Raw genomic sequence first — 17,418 nt, 5'->3', positions numbered from 1 at the left:
AAATGTCCCTGGTGCCTAAACAGTGGATTTAGGAGCCCGAGGAGGCGGATAGGTGCCAAAGTACCCCAAAGTCCTTGGGCCTTCCAGCCTTTTCTGAGCAGACTTGACTCCCGTGAACATTGTTTCAATGCCATTTACTGACTAATTTAATTGCCTGACCTGTTTCTGTAAAAAGGGGTCTCCATTCCTGTGTGGTGACAAGGGGTTGGTCTACACTAGCAGCGCTACAGCCGCGCAGCTGCACCAATGCATCTGGGCCACTATAGCGCATCTCTTGAAGACTGGCTATGCGAATGACAGAGAGGTCGCCTGTCAGCTTAATAAAACCACCTCCGTGCGTGGCAGGAGCAGCTCTCCTGCTGACATAGTGCTGGCCACACTGGCGCTTAGTTAGTGTAACTTACCTCACTCAGCGGGTGGCTGATTCACACCTCTGAACCACATGGTAGTGTAGACCTGGCCAATGAGACTCAATCCCATCTGCAGCTCGTGTGGAAAGTGCCTGTCTGTGCAAGAACAGGCAGAAACACTGAGCTGCAATAGCCACTGCCAAGGTTTGGACTACAGCAATTTGTTGGGGTTTTTTCAAACTTTGATTGTGCAGCAGTTACTGTCAAGCTCCAAACCACAGAGTTTTACTACAGGCTCCGTTCCCCTTTGCTGTACCTGAACTTCTCATCCCCACCACCTCTTTCTGCCAATCCCAGCGCCAAAATGAGTCACTACCCCAGGATTAACTCTTCCTTCTCAGTCCTCCTGGTTGGTATTGCCCGGACTAGTTTTGGAGAAAGAATTAACACTCCCCAAACAATGGAGGTGTATCACAAGTGACAGGAACAAAACACCTCCTGCACTGGGCAGGGACCACCCCACCTCCTGCAGCTAGTAAAGAAAAGCCTCTGCCTGGCACTGGCTTGCCTGGCTGTTGCACAGCCCTGCTGGCAGCACGTGGCTGATTGCCTTTTGCTCAGCAATTCTAATATTAGTCCTACAGCAATGGAGACTTCATGTTACCTTCGGGATTTCTCCCGATACTTTCAACTAACTGGCCAAAGGTTCCCTGCTGCCAAGTCTGTGGCCTGGCACACACCCCTACATGCTGCATACAGGGCTCGGCGCCCCCGAAAGCTCAGCTCCTGCTTACACATCTAAATAAAGGATGGATGCCCAAAGTGCCCAGACTCAACATACAGCCAAAGCTCTGAGTTCTTTGACCAAGTCTCTGTCTGTGTGTGTACATGTGTATAGGGTATGCACATGTGTATAGTGTGTATTTGTGTTTGTGTATAGTGTTGCATGTGTATGCAAACATATCTGAATAGTGTGTGCCCATGGATAGTGTGGTGTGCCCAAATGTGTGTGTTGTGTATGTGCTATTAGTCGTGTGTTTGTAGTGTGTTGTATTAATTTAGATGGAACGTATGGGCCAAAGGTGTTCACACCACCCAGTCACTGTCCAACATTAAACAGCATTCAACAAGGTCTGGGGCTTGGCATACAGAGACGTTAGCCTGCTTTAGTACCATGGGAAACACACCATTACAAATCCTTTTATTGAAGATATAGAAAAGAAGGAAAAACAGCTAAAGCCTTTCACATGTACACATGAAAGCCTGGACTTAATACTTTACAACAGCCCTCTTTCTTCCCTTCCCTGGGAACTGGAGAGAGTTTTTAGAAGGAAAAAACCCTTTGTTTGACAGTCTCCGAGTCAGTTTTGAGGTTTTTGATAACTGTTCTTTTTGGGGAGAAGAGAAGTTAGGGGAGCTGGGCTGGAGCTATCATTGGTGCTGGCATTATTAAATTCTGATCCTGTTTCCTAGAAAACAAAACAAGACAAAAGGGGAGACAAAAGAACAGCAAAGACAGAAAAAGCAGCATCTGCCTCTGGTGCTGACTCTCACTTGCAGCCTCCCTGCTGGATAAACACAGGCATGGCACTGGGTCTGAGCAGGCACTCCGAGACCATACATGACAAACTTGTGCCAGCACTGGGCTGTTTAGGGCATTACTCGTAGCTGCCTCCCTGGTCACAGGCCTACAGCAGTGTTTCAAAATATGCAGTCTTGGCTGGCTAAGCCAGACCCTAATGAGACAGAAGAAAGAAGTTGAAAAGAAGAAATAAGGGAAGGAAGGAAAAGGACATGTTGGGGTGGAGGGAAAACAAAATCTCACACACATCCCAAGTGATGGTTGGCATTCAGCTGGAGCTGCTGGTGGTGTCAATATCATCTGGTCCCTCTCTCTGGCCCAGTCTGGTCAGGACATCCCTCAGGATTTGGATGAAGAATGGTGGGGTAGCAGCTATGATGGTGAAGCTTGCTCCAGTAACCATTTTTTCTCCCTAAAGTCTCTCTCTGTAAAAGAAAGGGAATGGTGGGTGGAACAGCCCGTCATTATTCTGGCCTCCTTTCCAACACACCAATGTTGCCTCACTGATTTCTGATCCCACGCTTCCTGGGTTTATCATCATGATCTTAAACACAATCTTTGAGTTATACCAGGAGGCTTTTTCCTTTGGCTAATTCAGTTTTTCTGTCTCCCTTTCATACCTTTTTTCAGCAACATTTGTTGTTGTAGGTTATTGTAATGTTTTATAAATTTTTACTCCTTTTTTACAGTTCAAATCACAATTAGAGTAAATTTGTAGGCCCAGTTATTGCAATACATGTAAAGGGGTGTGTGAGTGTATGTGTGTGTGACAGTCTCTGCGACGAGGTTATACTGACCTAACCCCCAGTGTAGATAGCGCTATGTCGCTGGCTGGGAGAGCTTCTCTTCCAACATAGTTACTGCCTCTTGGGGGCGTGGATTAACTATGCCAATGTGTGAGCTCTCTCCCAACAGTATCTTCATTAAAGCACTACAGCCTTTAAATGTACTCTTGCCCTGACAGAACAGTTCCTGTATCTGGCAGCCGTGATCCTCTCCTGACTCTCCCCAGCGTCATTTGGTGGCTGCTGAGGGAATGTGGTGTTTAGATGTTGCTTGTAATTATGAGAACTGGGAGCACTGGTTGTTGGGAGTCTGAAAGGACAGGAAACAGGAAGGAGGGGGGAGGAGTTGAGGAGGCAAAGTGAGAGGTACAGAGGGTGCAGCAGCAGCTTGGTAAAGAGGTTTCCACTGTAAGAATAAAGTCCTGTTGAAGCTTGTTAGTACCTTGCCTGGTTGTTACAACAGGATGGCCTGAATTTCTGTGTGTGTTACAGTCTCCTCTCCCTCCATAGACATGTCGGGCCAGAAGGGACCTTGAGAGGTCACCAAGTCCAGCCCTGTACTGAGGCAGGATCAAGTCAACCTAGACCAGCCCTGACAGGTGTTTGTCCCACCTGTTCTGAAAAGACTCCAGTGCGGGATTCCACCACCTCCCTCAGAAACCTGTTCCAGAGCTGAACTACCCTGAGAGTTAGAAACTTGGAAGAGTGGGAGGGCCAGGCCTGCCCACTTGTTAACATGGGCGTAGTGGCCTCAGGCAGGCGCGGCAGGGACTGCGCTTCGCGGCAGGGGAGCTGATAAGTTGAGCAGCTCCCCCACTGCAAAGCACAGATCCCCACCAAAACACAGCGTCTGTGCTTTGGTGGGCCTTAGCCCCCTGCTCGCCCCAGAGCCCTTCCCCCTGTTCCTCCTTTTCCCCCTGAGGCCCACCCCCTGGTCTGGCCATGGTAAGAGCTGCCTAGGGAGCCCAGGCTGCTGTGGGGAGCAACGGACCCTCCACCTGCCCTGGACATCATGTCCCAGGAAGCAGGGATACAGGCCGGGGGTTGCTCTGGGGCACCCCATCCCCCTGCCCAGGGCAGGTGCAGGCTCCAGGGCTCCCCACAGCAGCCTGGGCTCCCTGGGCAGCTCTTACCACGGCCTGGCTCCGGATTCTGGCCTGGTCAGGGGTCAGGGCTTTTGGGGGGAAAGAGGAGAAGTAGGGGCTGGGGCCACAGTTCCAGTGCTGGTACTGCCCCAATTTCTACACAGATTCCGGCACTCCTGGGGGGCCCTCCAAATTGGCTGGGCCCCATGCATTAATCCACCACTGCTAGGGTTGCCAGGTGTCTGGTTTTCAGCCGGAATGCCCGGTCAAAAAGGGACCCTGGTGGTTTCAGTTAAAAGTCCAGTTGGTGGCACCACAGGGCTAAGGCAGGCTCCCTACCAGATGTCGCTCCGCTCAGCTCCCGAAAGCAGTGGCATGTCTCCCTCTGGCTCCTATACATAGGGGCAGCTTGGGGGCTCCCTGCACTGTCCCCGCCCCAGGCACCAGCTCCGCAGCTCCCATTGGCTGGGAACCTCAGCCAATAGGAAATATAGGGGTGGCGCCTGCAGACAGGGCAGTGTGCAGAGCCGCCTGGCCCTGCCTCCATGTGGGAGCTGGAGGGGAGACATGCTGCTGCTTCCTGGAGCTGCTTGAGGTAAGCACCGCCTGGACCCTGACCCCCTGATCCCCTCCCACACCCTAAGCCCCTGCCCCAGCCCTGATTCCCCCTCCTGCCCTTCGAACCCCTCGATCCCAGCCCAGAGCACCCTCCTGCGCCCCAAACCCCTCATCTCCAGCTCCACCCCAGAGCCAGCACCCACAGCTGGAGCCTTCACTCCCCCCCCCTGTGCCTAACCCCCTGCCCCAGTTCTGATCCCCCTCCTGCCCTGTGAAACCCCTCAATCCCAGCCTGGAGCCCTGTCCTGCATCCCAACCCCATCATCCCCAGCCCTACCCAGAGCCCGCACCCAGGGCCGGCTCCAGGCACCAGCCGACCAAGCACGCGCTTGGGGCAGCACCTTATAAGGGGCAGCCAATGTTGGGGTGGTGGGGGGTGCTCGCGGTGTTTTTGTTTTTGTTCGCAGGGCGGCGCTCGAGGATTTTGTTTTGTTTCGGTGGCGTGGCGTGGTGCTGTGGGGGGGGCGGGGGGTTTGGCAACACGGCGCTCTGGGGGAGTGGGGGTTTGGGCGGCCCGGCGTGGCGGCTCCGGAGGGGCGTGGGTTTGGGCGGCCCAGCGTGGCGCTTGTGGGTTTGGTAGGCCCGGCCCGGCACTGGCGGGGGGGCGGGGGTTGGCTGGCCCGGCGCAGTGCTCTGAAGGTTTGGGCAGCCCGGCCAGGTGCTCGGGTGGGGGCGGGGGTTTGGGCGGCCCGGCGAGGCGCTCGGGGGGGTTGGGAGGTCCAGTGAGGCGCTCGGGGGGTTTCGGCGGCCCAGTGCAGCGCTTGGGGGTTTGAGCGGCACGGCGCTCCGGGGGTTTTGGGCGACCCGGCGCTTGGGGGGTGGGGGGCTTGGGCGGCCCGGCGCAGCGCAGCGCTGGGCGGGGCGGCGGTCGGCGGCGCAGCACTTGGTGGGGAGTGTTACGGCGGGGTGGAGCTCTTCTTTTTTGCCTGGGGCGGCAAAAAAGTTAGAGCTGGCCCTGCCCGCACCCCCCCAGCCAGAGCCCTCACCCACTCCCACACCCCAACCCTCTGAACCAGCCCGGTGAAAATGAACGAGTGCATGACGGTGGGGAGAGTGAGAGATAGAGAGAGGGGGGATGGAGTGAGTGGGAGCGGGGTCTCGGATAAGGGTGGGGCAGAGGGTGGGGCCTTGGAGGAGGGGTGGGGCGGGGCAAGAGTGTTTGGTTTTGTGCGAGTAGAAAGTTGGCGGCCCTAGCCACTGCCTTGCTGCAGAGTAAGCCCATTGCTACTTCCCATATGGCCTGGAAAAGTGCCATGGCTCGGGAATGCCGATTGGACGGCTGGCATAGAGGACAGGTGCTAATGTCAATCATCCTTGATCACAGGGCCGGTTCTGCAGGGCCCCTGGACCGGGATGGGGTGGGAAAGGAGGAAGAGGAGCACTGATCTGCTCTCTCCCTTCCCAGCCCTTTCCCTGGTGGGAGGTCGGCGTGGGACAGGCAGAGAACAAGGAGGCACATGGGCTGTGATTTTCACAGGGGCTTCAGGCCATCAGAGACCCAACTCCCAGCAAGCATCCGTTGGTGCTGGGTGCCTCCTTCAGGGCCTCTGACACCCAACTGCCAGCGAATGCTAGTGGGCATTGGGCACTTCTCTCCATCTGGGCTCCTCGTCCTCTTCAGAGCTTGGCACTGCTCTGGTGCTGCCTGCAGCTTAGCTCTCACCCCTGCGCCTCATAACCCCCTGCGCTCTGCCTACTGTTAACCCCTTAGTGCTCCCACTTGTGCCTTTGGGTCCTGCCTGATGCTACTTGCTGGGCTGGGAGCCACCTTGTCTCCCTCCCTGAAGGAACAGCAGTCTGTGCTCTGAATCATGTCTCTCATGGACACCAATCTCTCCACCCTCCCTCTCCTCTTGGTGGCTAGGGCAGAATTTAGCCCTTTCTGTGCACAGAGACTTCCCTGGACACAGATCACACGGCACGAAGCCTTGAGTGTATCTGCACTGAAATCTTTAAGCAGTAGTGTGCCATTGTATAACTCCATAGTGCTGCAGCTGGGGCCAGCTCCTCCTACATACACATTACACATATAAACACACTAACGAAGACGCCCCACATTTGCCCAGTATCTGCTCAAGCAGCAGATGTACCCCATGCATACCTTTATGGAAAAGTCCTAGAGCATTAAGGAAGAATTAAACCAGAAGAGAATCTATAGCAATTACTCTTTAAAATAATCTATAGAAGTGAATCATGAATGTATCTCTGCTCCCAGATTGGAAGACAGAAACATGTCATATAGGAGAATAAAGAACAGTGAATGATGCATTTCTGGTACAGATTGTCATTCAAATAATTGTGTTAAACATGTGTATATTTTTATTTTTTACTTTTTTTTCCCCTATATTTTCCTTTCTTAATTTTTAAAGATAACTAAGAAATTTCATGAAAAAAAACAACCCATGTTACTGCGCCCAGTTGAATGCAAAGAAAACGAGAGATGCAGAGAGGGAAGGTTGAATTCTCAAAAAGCTACAACTTGAAAATTCTTCCCTTTCTTCCAGCAAATTTTGTTATTAAGAACATAAGAATGGGCATATTGGGTCAAACCAATGGTCCATCTAGCCCAGTATCCTGTCTTCCAACAGTGGCCAATGCCAGATGCTTCAGAGGGCAATAATGAACAGAACAGGGCAATAATGAAGTACTCCATCCCCTGTCATCTAGTCTTAGCATCTGGTAGTCAGAGGCCTAGGGACACCTTCAGCATGGGGATTGAGTCCCTGACCATCTTGGCTAATAGCCACTGATGGACCTGTCCTCCATGAATTTTTCCAATTGTTTTTTGAAACCAGTTATACTTTTGGCCTTCACAACCTCCCCATCAAGGAATTCCACAGGTTGACTGGCCGTTGTGTGAAGTACTTCCTTATATTTGTTTTAAACCTGCTACCTATTAATTTCATTAGGTGACCCCTGGTTTTTGTGAAGGGGATAAATAAAGCTTCCTTATTGACTTTCTCCACACCATTCATGATTTTATAGACCTTTATCATATCTCCCTGTGATGGGGTATCTACCCCACACAGGACTTTAAGGGGCTAAGGTATCTAGGTGGGCCAATTAACTCCACAGGCTGCACCTGGAGGAGGAGCCAGGGAGTAGGGGATTGATTGGGAACAGGCTCCGCTGGGCAGGAACAGGCAGGACTTCCATAAAGCCAGGGAACAGACAGCAGAAAGGGGCTTCAGGGAAATAGGCTGTAGTCACTCCTTGAGAGGAAGGAGTTGGGAGGTTGATGAGACCAGAAAGGGGGGAAGCCAGGAAAGTAGGAAAAAGTACAAAAGGAAAGCAGCAAGGCAGGTCAGTGCAGGCCCAGGCTTTTTGATCGGAGGGCCCCTGAGTTGGAACCTGGAGTAGAGGGTGGGCCCAGGCACTGGGGATGTGGCACCGACCAGGCAGAGGACAGCCGACTGACTGGTATGGTTTGCTCAGAAAATACTTTGTTACATCGCTCCTGGAAGGGGAATACATATGGTGATCCAACCTGAGGACCAAGTCATGAAGAGTAGCTAAAGTTCCTGGGGCGAGAGGGGCTGCAGGGTGAAACAGGGTAGGAGATGACACCTCCAGAGGAGGGTGCAATGCCTGGTAGAGCTAATCCCTCAGACAGCCAGGAGGAGGCACCACCTGCAGTGAGAGGACCCAGTCACACTCCTCCTTAGTCATCTCTTTTCCAAACTGAAAAGTTCCAATCGTTTTAATCTCTCCTCATATAGAAGCTGTTCCATACCCCTAATCATTTTTGTTACCTTTTGTTTCCATTTCTAATATATCTTTTTTGAGATTGAGTAACTAGAACTGCACACAATATTCAGGGTGTGGATGTACTGTGGATTTATATAGTGGCATTATGATATTTACTATCTTATCCCTTTCTTAATGATTCCCAACATTCTGTTCGCTTTTTTGACTGCCGCTGCACATTGAGTGGCTGTTTTCAGAGAACTATCCACAATGACTCCAAGATCTCTTTCTTGAGTGGTAACAGCTAATTTGGACCTCATCATTTTATATGTATAGTTGGTATTATGTTTTCCAGTGTGCATTACTTTGAATTTGTCAACATTGAATTTCATCTGCCATTTGGTTGCCCAGTCACCCAGTTTTGAGAGATCCTTTTGTAGCTCTTTGCAGTCTGCTTTGAACTTAACTATCTTGAGTAGTTTTGTATTCCCTGCAAACTTTGCCACCTGTTTACCCCTTTTTCCAGATCACTTATGACTATGTTGAACAGCACTGGTCCCAGTACAGACCCCTGGGGGACACCACTATTTACCTCTCTCCATTCTGAAAACTGACCATTTATTCCTACCCTTTGTTTCCTGTCTTTTAACAAGTTACTGATCCACCTTAGACTCTAAGGTGCCACAAGTACTCCTGTTCTTTTTGCGGATACAGACTAACACGGCTGCTACTCTGAAACCTGATCCATGAGAGAACGTTCCCTCTTATCCCACGACTGCTTACATTGCTTAAGAGCCTTTGGTGAGGAACTTTGTCAAAGGCTTTCTGAAAGTCTAAGACGACTATATCCACTTGAAAAGCAACAGAGTCCTGTGGCACCTTTAAGACTAACAAATGTATTGGAGCATAAGCTTTCATGGGTGAATGCCCACTTCGTCAGATGCATGTATCCACTTGATCACCCTTGTCCACATGTTTGTTGACCACCTCAAAGATTGGTGAGGCATGATTTCCCTTCACAAAAGCCATATTGACTCTTCCCCCAACAAATCGTGTTCATCTATGTGTCTGATAATCAGGGCCGGCTCCAGGCACCAGCCTTCCAAGCAGGTGCTTGGGGCGGCAATCTGCAAGGGGCGGCAGTCCGTGTGTTTTTGCCCCCAAACAGCGTGCCGAATTGCCGCCGCGGACGGTGGGGGCAGTCCATGTGCCATTACGGCAGCACGCGCGTTTCCACGGTGACGGCAATTCGGCGGCAGCTTCTATGTTCAGCTGTCCGCGGCGGCAATTTGGCAGCAGCTTCTGTCTTCCTGCTGAAGCTGCCGCCGAATTGCCGCCACCGCGGAAACGTGCGTGCCGCCCTAACGGCACATGGACTGCCCCTGCCGTCCAGGGTGGCAATTTGGCACGCTGCTTGGGGCGGCAAAAACAGTAGAGCCGGCCCTGCTGATAATTCTGTTCTTTACTACAGTTTCAACAAATTTGCCTGGTACTGAATTTAGGCTTACTGGCCTATAATTGCCAGGATCACCTCTGGAGCCTTTTTTAAAAATTAGCATCACGTTAACTATCCTCCAGTCACCTGGTACAGATGCTGATTTAAGTGATATGTTACATACCACAGTTAGTAGTTCTGCAATTTCCTATTTGATTTCCTTCAGAACTCTTGGGTGATACCATCTGGTCCTGTGATTTATTACTATTTAATTTATCAATTTGTTCCCAAACTTCCTCTACTGACACCACCATCTAGGATAGTTCTTCAGATTTGTCACCTAATAAGAATGGCTCAGGTGTGGAAATCTCCCTCACACCCACTGCAGTGAAGACTGATGCAAAGAATTCATTTAGCTTCTCCACAATGGCTTTGTCTTCCTTGAGTGCTCCTTTAGCATCTTGATCGTCCAGTGACCCCACTGATTGTTTGACAGGCTTCCTGCTTCTGATGTACTTAAAAAAAATTGCTGTTAGTTTTTGTGTCTTTTGCTAGTTATTCTTCAAATTCTTTTTTGGCCTGCCTAATTATACTTTTGCTTTTGACTTGCCAGAGTTCATTCTCCTTTATATTTTCCTCAATAGAATTTGACTTCCAATTTTTAAAGGATGTCTTTTTGCCTCTAACTGCCTCTTTTACTCCGTTGTTCAGCCATGGTTGCATTTTTTTGGTCTTCTTACTATGTTTTTTAATTTTGGGTATACACTGAATTTGAACCTCTATTATGATGTTTTTAAAAAGTTTCCATGTAGCTTGCAGGCATTTCACTCTTGTGACTGTTCCTTTTAACTTCTATTTAAGTAGCCTCATTTTTGTATAGCTCTCCTTTTCGAAGTTAAATCCTACCATGGTGAGCTTCTTTGGTATCCCCCCCTCCCCCCCACACACAAAGAAGTTAAATTTCATTACATTATGGTCACTATTACCAAGCGGTTCATTTATATTCACCTCTTGGACCACATCCTGTGGTCCACCTAGGACTAAATCAAGAATTGCCTCCCCTTGTGGGTTCCAGGACTAGCTGCTCCAACAAGCAGTCATTAATGGTGTCTAGAAACTTTATCTCTGTATCCCGTCCCGTGGTGACATGTTCCCAGTCAATATGGGGATAGTTGAAATCCCCATTATTAATGAGTTGTTGTTTTTAAAGCTTCTCTAATCTCCCTGAGTATTTCACCATCAACATCCTGGTCAGATGGTCGGTAATATATTCCTACTGCTATACTCTTTGGAATTTTTATCCATAGAGATTCTATGGTACGGTTTGATTCATTTAACTTTTTTACTGTATTTGATGCTATGCTTTCTTTCACATAGTGAAATACTATAAGGTGGGTGCAAAACTGGTTGGAAAACCATTCCCAGAGAGCAGTTATCAGTGGTTCACAGTCATGCTGGAAGGGCATAACGAGTGGGGTCCCGCAGGGATCAGTTCTGGGTCCAGTTCTGTTCAATATCTTCATCAGTGATTTAGATAATGGCATAGAGAGTGCACATATAAAGTTTGCGGACGATAACAAGCTGAGAGGGGTTGCAAGTGCTTTGGAGGATATGGTTAAAATTCAAAATGATCTGGACAAACTGGAGAAATGATCTGAAGTAAACAGGATGAAATTCAGTAAGGACAAATGCAAAGTACTCCATGTAGGAAGGAACAATCAGTGGCACACATACAAAGTGGGAAATGACTGCCTAGGAAGAAGTACTGGGAAAGGGATCTGGGGGTCATAGTGGACCACAAGCTAAATATGAGTCAACAATGTAACACTGTTGCAAAAAAAGTGAACATCATTCTGGGATGTATTACCAGGAGTATTGTAAGCAAGACACGAGAAGTAATTCTTCTGCTCTATTCTGTGCTGATTAGGCCTCAAGTGGAGTATTGTGTCCAGTTCTGGGCGCCACATTTCAGGAAAGATGTGGACAAATTGGAGAAAGTCCAGAGAAGAGCAACAAAAATGATTAAAGGTCTAGAAAACATGACCTATGAGAGAAGATTGAAAAAAATGGGTTTGTTGAGTCTGGAGAAGAGAAGACTGAGAGGGGACATGATAACAGTTTTCAAGTACATAAAAGGTTGTTACAAGGAGGAGAGAGAAAAATTGTTCTTCTTAACCTCTGAGGTTAGGACAAGAAGCAATGGGCTTAAATTGCAGCAAAGGAGGTTTAGGTTAGACGTTAGGAAAAACTTCCTAACTGTCAGGGTGGTTAAGCACTGGAATAAATTGCCTGTGGAATCTCCATCATAGGGGTTTGTTTAAACTGCTCTTAAAAATCTCCAGTCAGGGATGATCTAGATAACACTTAGTCCTGCCATGAGTGCAGGACTAGATGACTGGACTAGATGACTTCTCAAGGTCCCTTCCAGTCCTATGATTCTATATAGTGTCATGCCCCCACTAGCACAACCTCCTCTGTCATTCCCATGTATTTTGTACCCTGGTATTACAGGGTCCCATTTTTGTGGATGACAATTGCACTACTAGTAACAGTTATGGGTTCTTAAATAAATTATTGCTGGAAGAAATAATTGTGAATAATGGTCTGTCATCTGGCAAATCTGTGATTTGCATTGAAAGAAACATAACCTGAATAAGCAAAACTACTCAAGCCAGGTGAGAGGAATGAGATCTGAGCAGCTGGTATTTTTAGAAATCATTTTGCCTGTGTTCTTGGGTCATTTCCCTATTTCTTTGCTATGACGGGATGTGAGATGACCGGACTGGAACTCATATGTGAACCATACGGTGAAGCTCATTTCAACAGATCTCTATTATGGCAATAACCCTGCTTAACAATGCATTTTCTTGCTCTACACCAAAAAATATGGCGCAGTCTTTGACAGACAAATATCAAAAATGAAAAGATGTTTAAATCCTAATAAAATGAAGGCGTGACAATAGAACTAAAATTGGGATGTTCAAAATTAAGGCAGTCAGTCTCACCTTGATATTTAAAAATGCACCCAACACACAGAAGAACTCTTTCTAAAACATATACTAATTGGATTATACACATATAGAGCACGTGCATATTAAAAAGTAAAGGGGAAGATTCTCTGCTGGCATAAATTGTTACAGATCCATTGGCTTCAATAGAAGTCCTCAGAAACAACACGGAGCCCAGTGGCGCCTTAAACCCTAACAGATTTATTTGGGCATAAGCTTTCGTGGGTAAAAAACCCACTTCTTCAGATGCATGGAGTGAAAATTACAGATACAGGCATAAATATATATTGGCACATGAAGAGAAAGGAGTTACTTTACAAGTGCAGAACCAATGTTGAAGGCCAATTTAGCAGGATGGATGTGGTCCACTCCCAATAATTGAGAAGAAGGTGTCAATACCAAGAGAGGCATGCCAGATGAAGATCTGGCCAAGAAGCTGTACAGTTGGTCAAAAGAAGAAGAGTTACTGAGCATGTGCAATAACCACTTTTTCTCGTTTAGGACCAAATGGTTTGGTCCTTACTTAAGCAAACGGACTTCCATGGGAGCTCTGCTCCAGTAAGGATGGTGGGATTTGTCCATCATATCCCAGTATTTATAGAGCTGGCCAGAAAATGTTGACAAAAACACAATTTTCATACAAAAATTGAAATGAACGGTTTGTGAAAGTTTTCACAGTTTTTGTTCCCCATTTTCCAACAAGCTCTAACCATTTCTGTTTTAAATTTTGTTTTCAAAATACCTAAAGGGGCTATTTAGCATATTCTGTCTTTGTAATTCCAGCTATTTTTAGTTCTATGGTCTTAAAATCCCTAACCAATATCTTTCAGCTTGCCTCACTGGTAATGCTTTTCTATCGTGTGCAGCATGGCATTTGCAGTGTGCTCTGCTTCATGCTGCCCCCACCATCACACACCATCCCTACTCCAAGCAGTTTCCTTTAACCCAAAAAGGGAGAAGAGCCACAAGTTACATAAAGCGCATTTAGAACATCACTGCCAATCTAGAGGATGCTCAGATACCTCAGTGATGGGCACTAGTATAAATCCCTAACAGATTACTGGAGTAGCACTATCATGCTACTGAAAAGTGCTTGGAGATTGAAAACCTTTAATCGTTCCCCAGCATTTGTTAAAGTGGGATTAAGATTGTGGTGTATCTAGTCTGCAAATTAAGGCAGGACAAGGCAGGTTTACAGGGAACTGATGTAGAAAAGAAAGAGTGACGGAGAGGGTATGATATGAAAGTGTTGCAATCTCTTGGCTGAAGTAGGGATATGGCCTGGTCTTTGGTCTGCCTATGGAGCATGGAAAGAAAGCAAGATGCTGTGCCTGGTTCAGAAACAGGAGGGTGAAGTGCAGGAGGCTCTTTGGCTCTGTAGCTGGCTAATATAGACAGTGCGGGTGGTTTGCATATGAGTAGCCAGAGTGTGAGATAGGTAAGTGGGGACACATTGTTCATAGCAGAAGTGTAGAAGAGTTATGCTGTGTGGGTGATGTGTCCCAGGACTATGTTGGGAGGTGACAGGTGGCCATGGATGTGGGCTCCCCTCCTGTTAGCAATGGGTCAGTCTGCTCCCTCCTTCCTTCTCCCTCCCTGCAACATCAGGCCTGGTGGGACTGTGGCGCAGGGGGCAGCAGATGTGGGGCTGGTGCCATGCAAGACTGACATGAAGCTACATGGGCGAGGTTGCTGCAGGGCTGCAGGAAAGGGAAAATATGGGACTCTGGGGCACAGTGTTAATTGAGGTGGGGCTAACAAAGCCTAGAACTTGGTTTAATACATTTCAATGTCCAGAAAGCAGTCTCAATCTCAAATCAGGTTCATGCCGATGAGGGACTGGATACCTCAGGCTGTTGCTAATGAGAGAGCTCCTGAGGCTGGAGCCAAAGTCTCCTTCCTGGGTGCAAATCTGCCAGAGCCGGCTGCTCTGGAATTGTCTCACACAAGCGGGGGTGGGAGGGTTTTTTCTTTTTTTTCAAAAATCAGAAGACAAAGAACACGATATAATTGTTTTAAAATAAAATCTCATAATTGTTGGGCCAATCTCATGATTTTGTGAGGGGCCTAACTCAAACTTTTGAGCTTGGCCATACGATTATCTTACTTCTGTTCACCTCTCATTCCAATTGGTTTCGGCCTTCATTGTGTCACTGAGAAATCTATCCAACTTTGGCTTCCACCCGTGTTTTCTTCCATCTGGCCTCCAGTCAACACTTGCTGGTAGGATCCTACTTCTCTGCATGTATATGATGGGGCTCACCCTGAGAAGGATGTAGAGCTTGTCTTCTCATTCCCAGGTCTCTCATCTCTGCTATCTAAAGGCCTTAGGTAAGTCTCCTGAGATATTTATTATCAAATCCATCAACTAACTGCATCATAGCCTCTGTCAGCTCAATATATTTAGATGAATTGATGTTTGTAAAGTGCTTTGAAAATATAAAGTGTTATGTAAGTGTTCAAGTGGGGGCTCTTCTCTGAAAAGTTGCTCTGAAAATGGGCTGGGGGTGTTCCTTGTTTGTGAGGTGGAGGAAGCCCTATAAAGACTTCTCTACTCTCTTGTTGATAGGAAATTTAGCCTCCATCATTGCCTGGGTCATTGCCTTTTCTTTCTGCTCCGTGAAAATACCCAAGATTTTATTTCTCTGTACCCTTGGCAATGTCTGTTTGGGTCCATACTCACACCTGTCATTAGCACCTCTTGAAATGCTGCTCATAAGTGCTCCAAAGGTTCCTTCCAAGCCTTCCTGAAAACCATCATGGTTTGCAGCACAGATCCCTACATGCTCAGTCAGCAGACAGTCCATCAGTCTCTTGAAAGTAGCTGATGGATCTTATAACCCAAAGGGCATTGTTCTGAACTGACAACCCCCCGGGAGCATAAGGAGATCGGTTCTGAATGCTGTCTCACTGTGTGAAGTTAGGTCAAGGGTATCTATCAATAGCCTTTGTTAAGGTCTATTATTGCAATGTTCCTTGCCCCACTAAGCAGGACTGAAATGGTGTATAGGCTGGTACAGGCTCTCTGCGAAGTAATGAATTTCTGCTACTATGCTCAAGCCAGCACTCCTTACCCAGGCAGAACTTCCAAGTAAAGCTGGACTGGGTCACTGATTTGTTAATATTATTATGGAATTAAACTTTACTAACCTGTAAACAGACAGACCAAACTGGTGATTTGATAGGCAAAATATAAAGAGCCTCTTCTCATGCTGGCAGCCTGGGAGCTATTCAAAGATGCCGGCCTGGAAATTTTCATGAGGAGCTGACATATAGTGCCGTGGGTGGAACAGCAGTGATGCAAAACTCACCAGGCCTGCAATCAAGCATAGCAAGCAATTTTCAGTTTCCAAAGAGAGCATTAAAATACTTTGCCTATTCCCTGTCAGAGTCAGGCTCTCCTTTTTAATGGGTATGATGGATTTGCATAGCTGCTGTTCGCAAAATAGCAACACTTGGCAAGACCCTGCCCTTGTCACTGTTCAGTGGTAAAAACAATATTAACAGACGACAAAGCCATCTCTGGTGTTGAACCTACACTCAGTGGGTTCCTTTCAATAAAGGGACATCATTGTAGGACTGAGAGATGTGTTGAGTCCTTAGCTCCTATTTATGCTGCCCATGCTGTTGTCTGTGGTGTTGTTTTGTTATTCAACGTCTTTCATAGTCACAGATAAAGCAATCACATAGTTATTTAATAAATGTAATCTGCTGCTTAAACGTGGTGATTTGAGTTACCAGGAGAATGGCTGAATGGTGTGTTGTCTAGGACTAATGAAGGGTTAGTGTGCACCATTACTATACTAATAGTGATGCCAAACCTCTCTGTGTATTGCCTCACAGTGAAGGCCATTTCGCCCACACAGAGACCAAGCAATCAGGTTCTGGGCAGAGAGGAAGGGGGGAGGAGGTTGTTGAGGTGAAATCTACCTGACCTACCCAGAGCCAGGCTCTGGGCCTTCCACACAGCCAGACATCCCTGAATGCACCCACACACACCCTGCAGACGCCGCATCATTTGTACAAGGCGCTAAAGCCACCAGATGCAGATAAATGGGCATCCTATGGACCGTCTTCCAGCCTGTCCCCATCGCAGCCCTCTGTGCTGGCCTACAGGTGGCCATCTTATACAGCGAACAAGGCTTTCCATGCTCATGGCTGCTCCCGCTGTGGCTCTCTCCTCCCACAGCCCTGAGGCAGGGCTTAGGTTGTGCACTAGGATGGTTTTTCTTCCTCGCTGGGCCTGCGTGAGAGAGTGAGAGGAGCAGGATTTGCTCTCTGTGGGTCCATATTTGTAGCCACTATTGGCAGACAGCAAAGGGATAGGAGAGTCTGCGACATTTTAGATTCTAAGCAAAAAAATTTAAAACCCTCAATAGCAAATATAGAGCCTGGCTCTCCACCAGGTCACTGCAGATTCACACCAAGTAACTCCATGGATCTCAGTGATCTCGCTTGTAAAACTGGAGTAGTGTAAGGGCAACGGGCCCAAAGAGGTTGAACCTTTCCATGTGTGGAAATTATGTCTAGGACTCGGAGTTTCAAAAATGTGGTGTTCTGGTTAGATTGATTCATTTATATGTAGTAGAACCAATGAGTGACCCTCTGCAGAGGCTGGGGGATGACAGCCACAAGTGCAGAAATATACAGCTAAATTCTGCGGGTTCTGATCCTGAAAGTCAATTCCAGTTTTGCTCAGTTGAGGACTGCAGAGCTTGGCACACACATCATTTAAACTGAGAAATTTGGATGGAAAAATGTTGACCCAGATTAATTTTTCAAAACTTTATTTGTCAAAGAAGCAGAATTAAATACTCTACTGTGTTTATTGTGGCCAACACTGATCCAAATTTAGCACACTTTCTGTC

At 47.7% G+C, this 17,418-nt stretch overlaps 1 long non-coding RNA gene across 1 annotated transcript in view; it reads right to left on the bottom strand.

Annotated features, from left to right (window-relative positions):
- Window positions 1-1,533: 1,533 nt before the first annotated feature.
- Window positions 1,534-17,418, bottom strand: part of LOC122172628 (uncharacterized) — a 28,895-nt gene continuing 13,010 nt past the window's right edge. Inside the window, exons 2-3 of the long non-coding RNA XR_006173115.2 lie at window positions 15,701-15,866; window positions 1,534-2,357 (exon numbers count right to left, since the gene is read on the bottom strand). This is a non-coding gene — a long non-coding RNA (uncharacterized LOC122172628). The remainder of the gene's footprint in view (window positions 2,358-15,700; window positions 15,867-17,418) is intronic.

This window comes from Chrysemys picta, chromosome 6 (genome assembly GCF_011386835.1).
Source record: "Chrysemys picta bellii isolate R12L10 chromosome 6, ASM1138683v2, whole genome shotgun sequence".
In the NCBI taxonomy this organism is placed as follows: domain Eukaryota; kingdom Metazoa; phylum Chordata; order Testudines; family Emydidae; genus Chrysemys; species Chrysemys picta.
The sequence above is the reverse complement of the archived record's forward strand: the minus strand, read 5'-3'. Positions and strand labels throughout refer to the sequence as shown.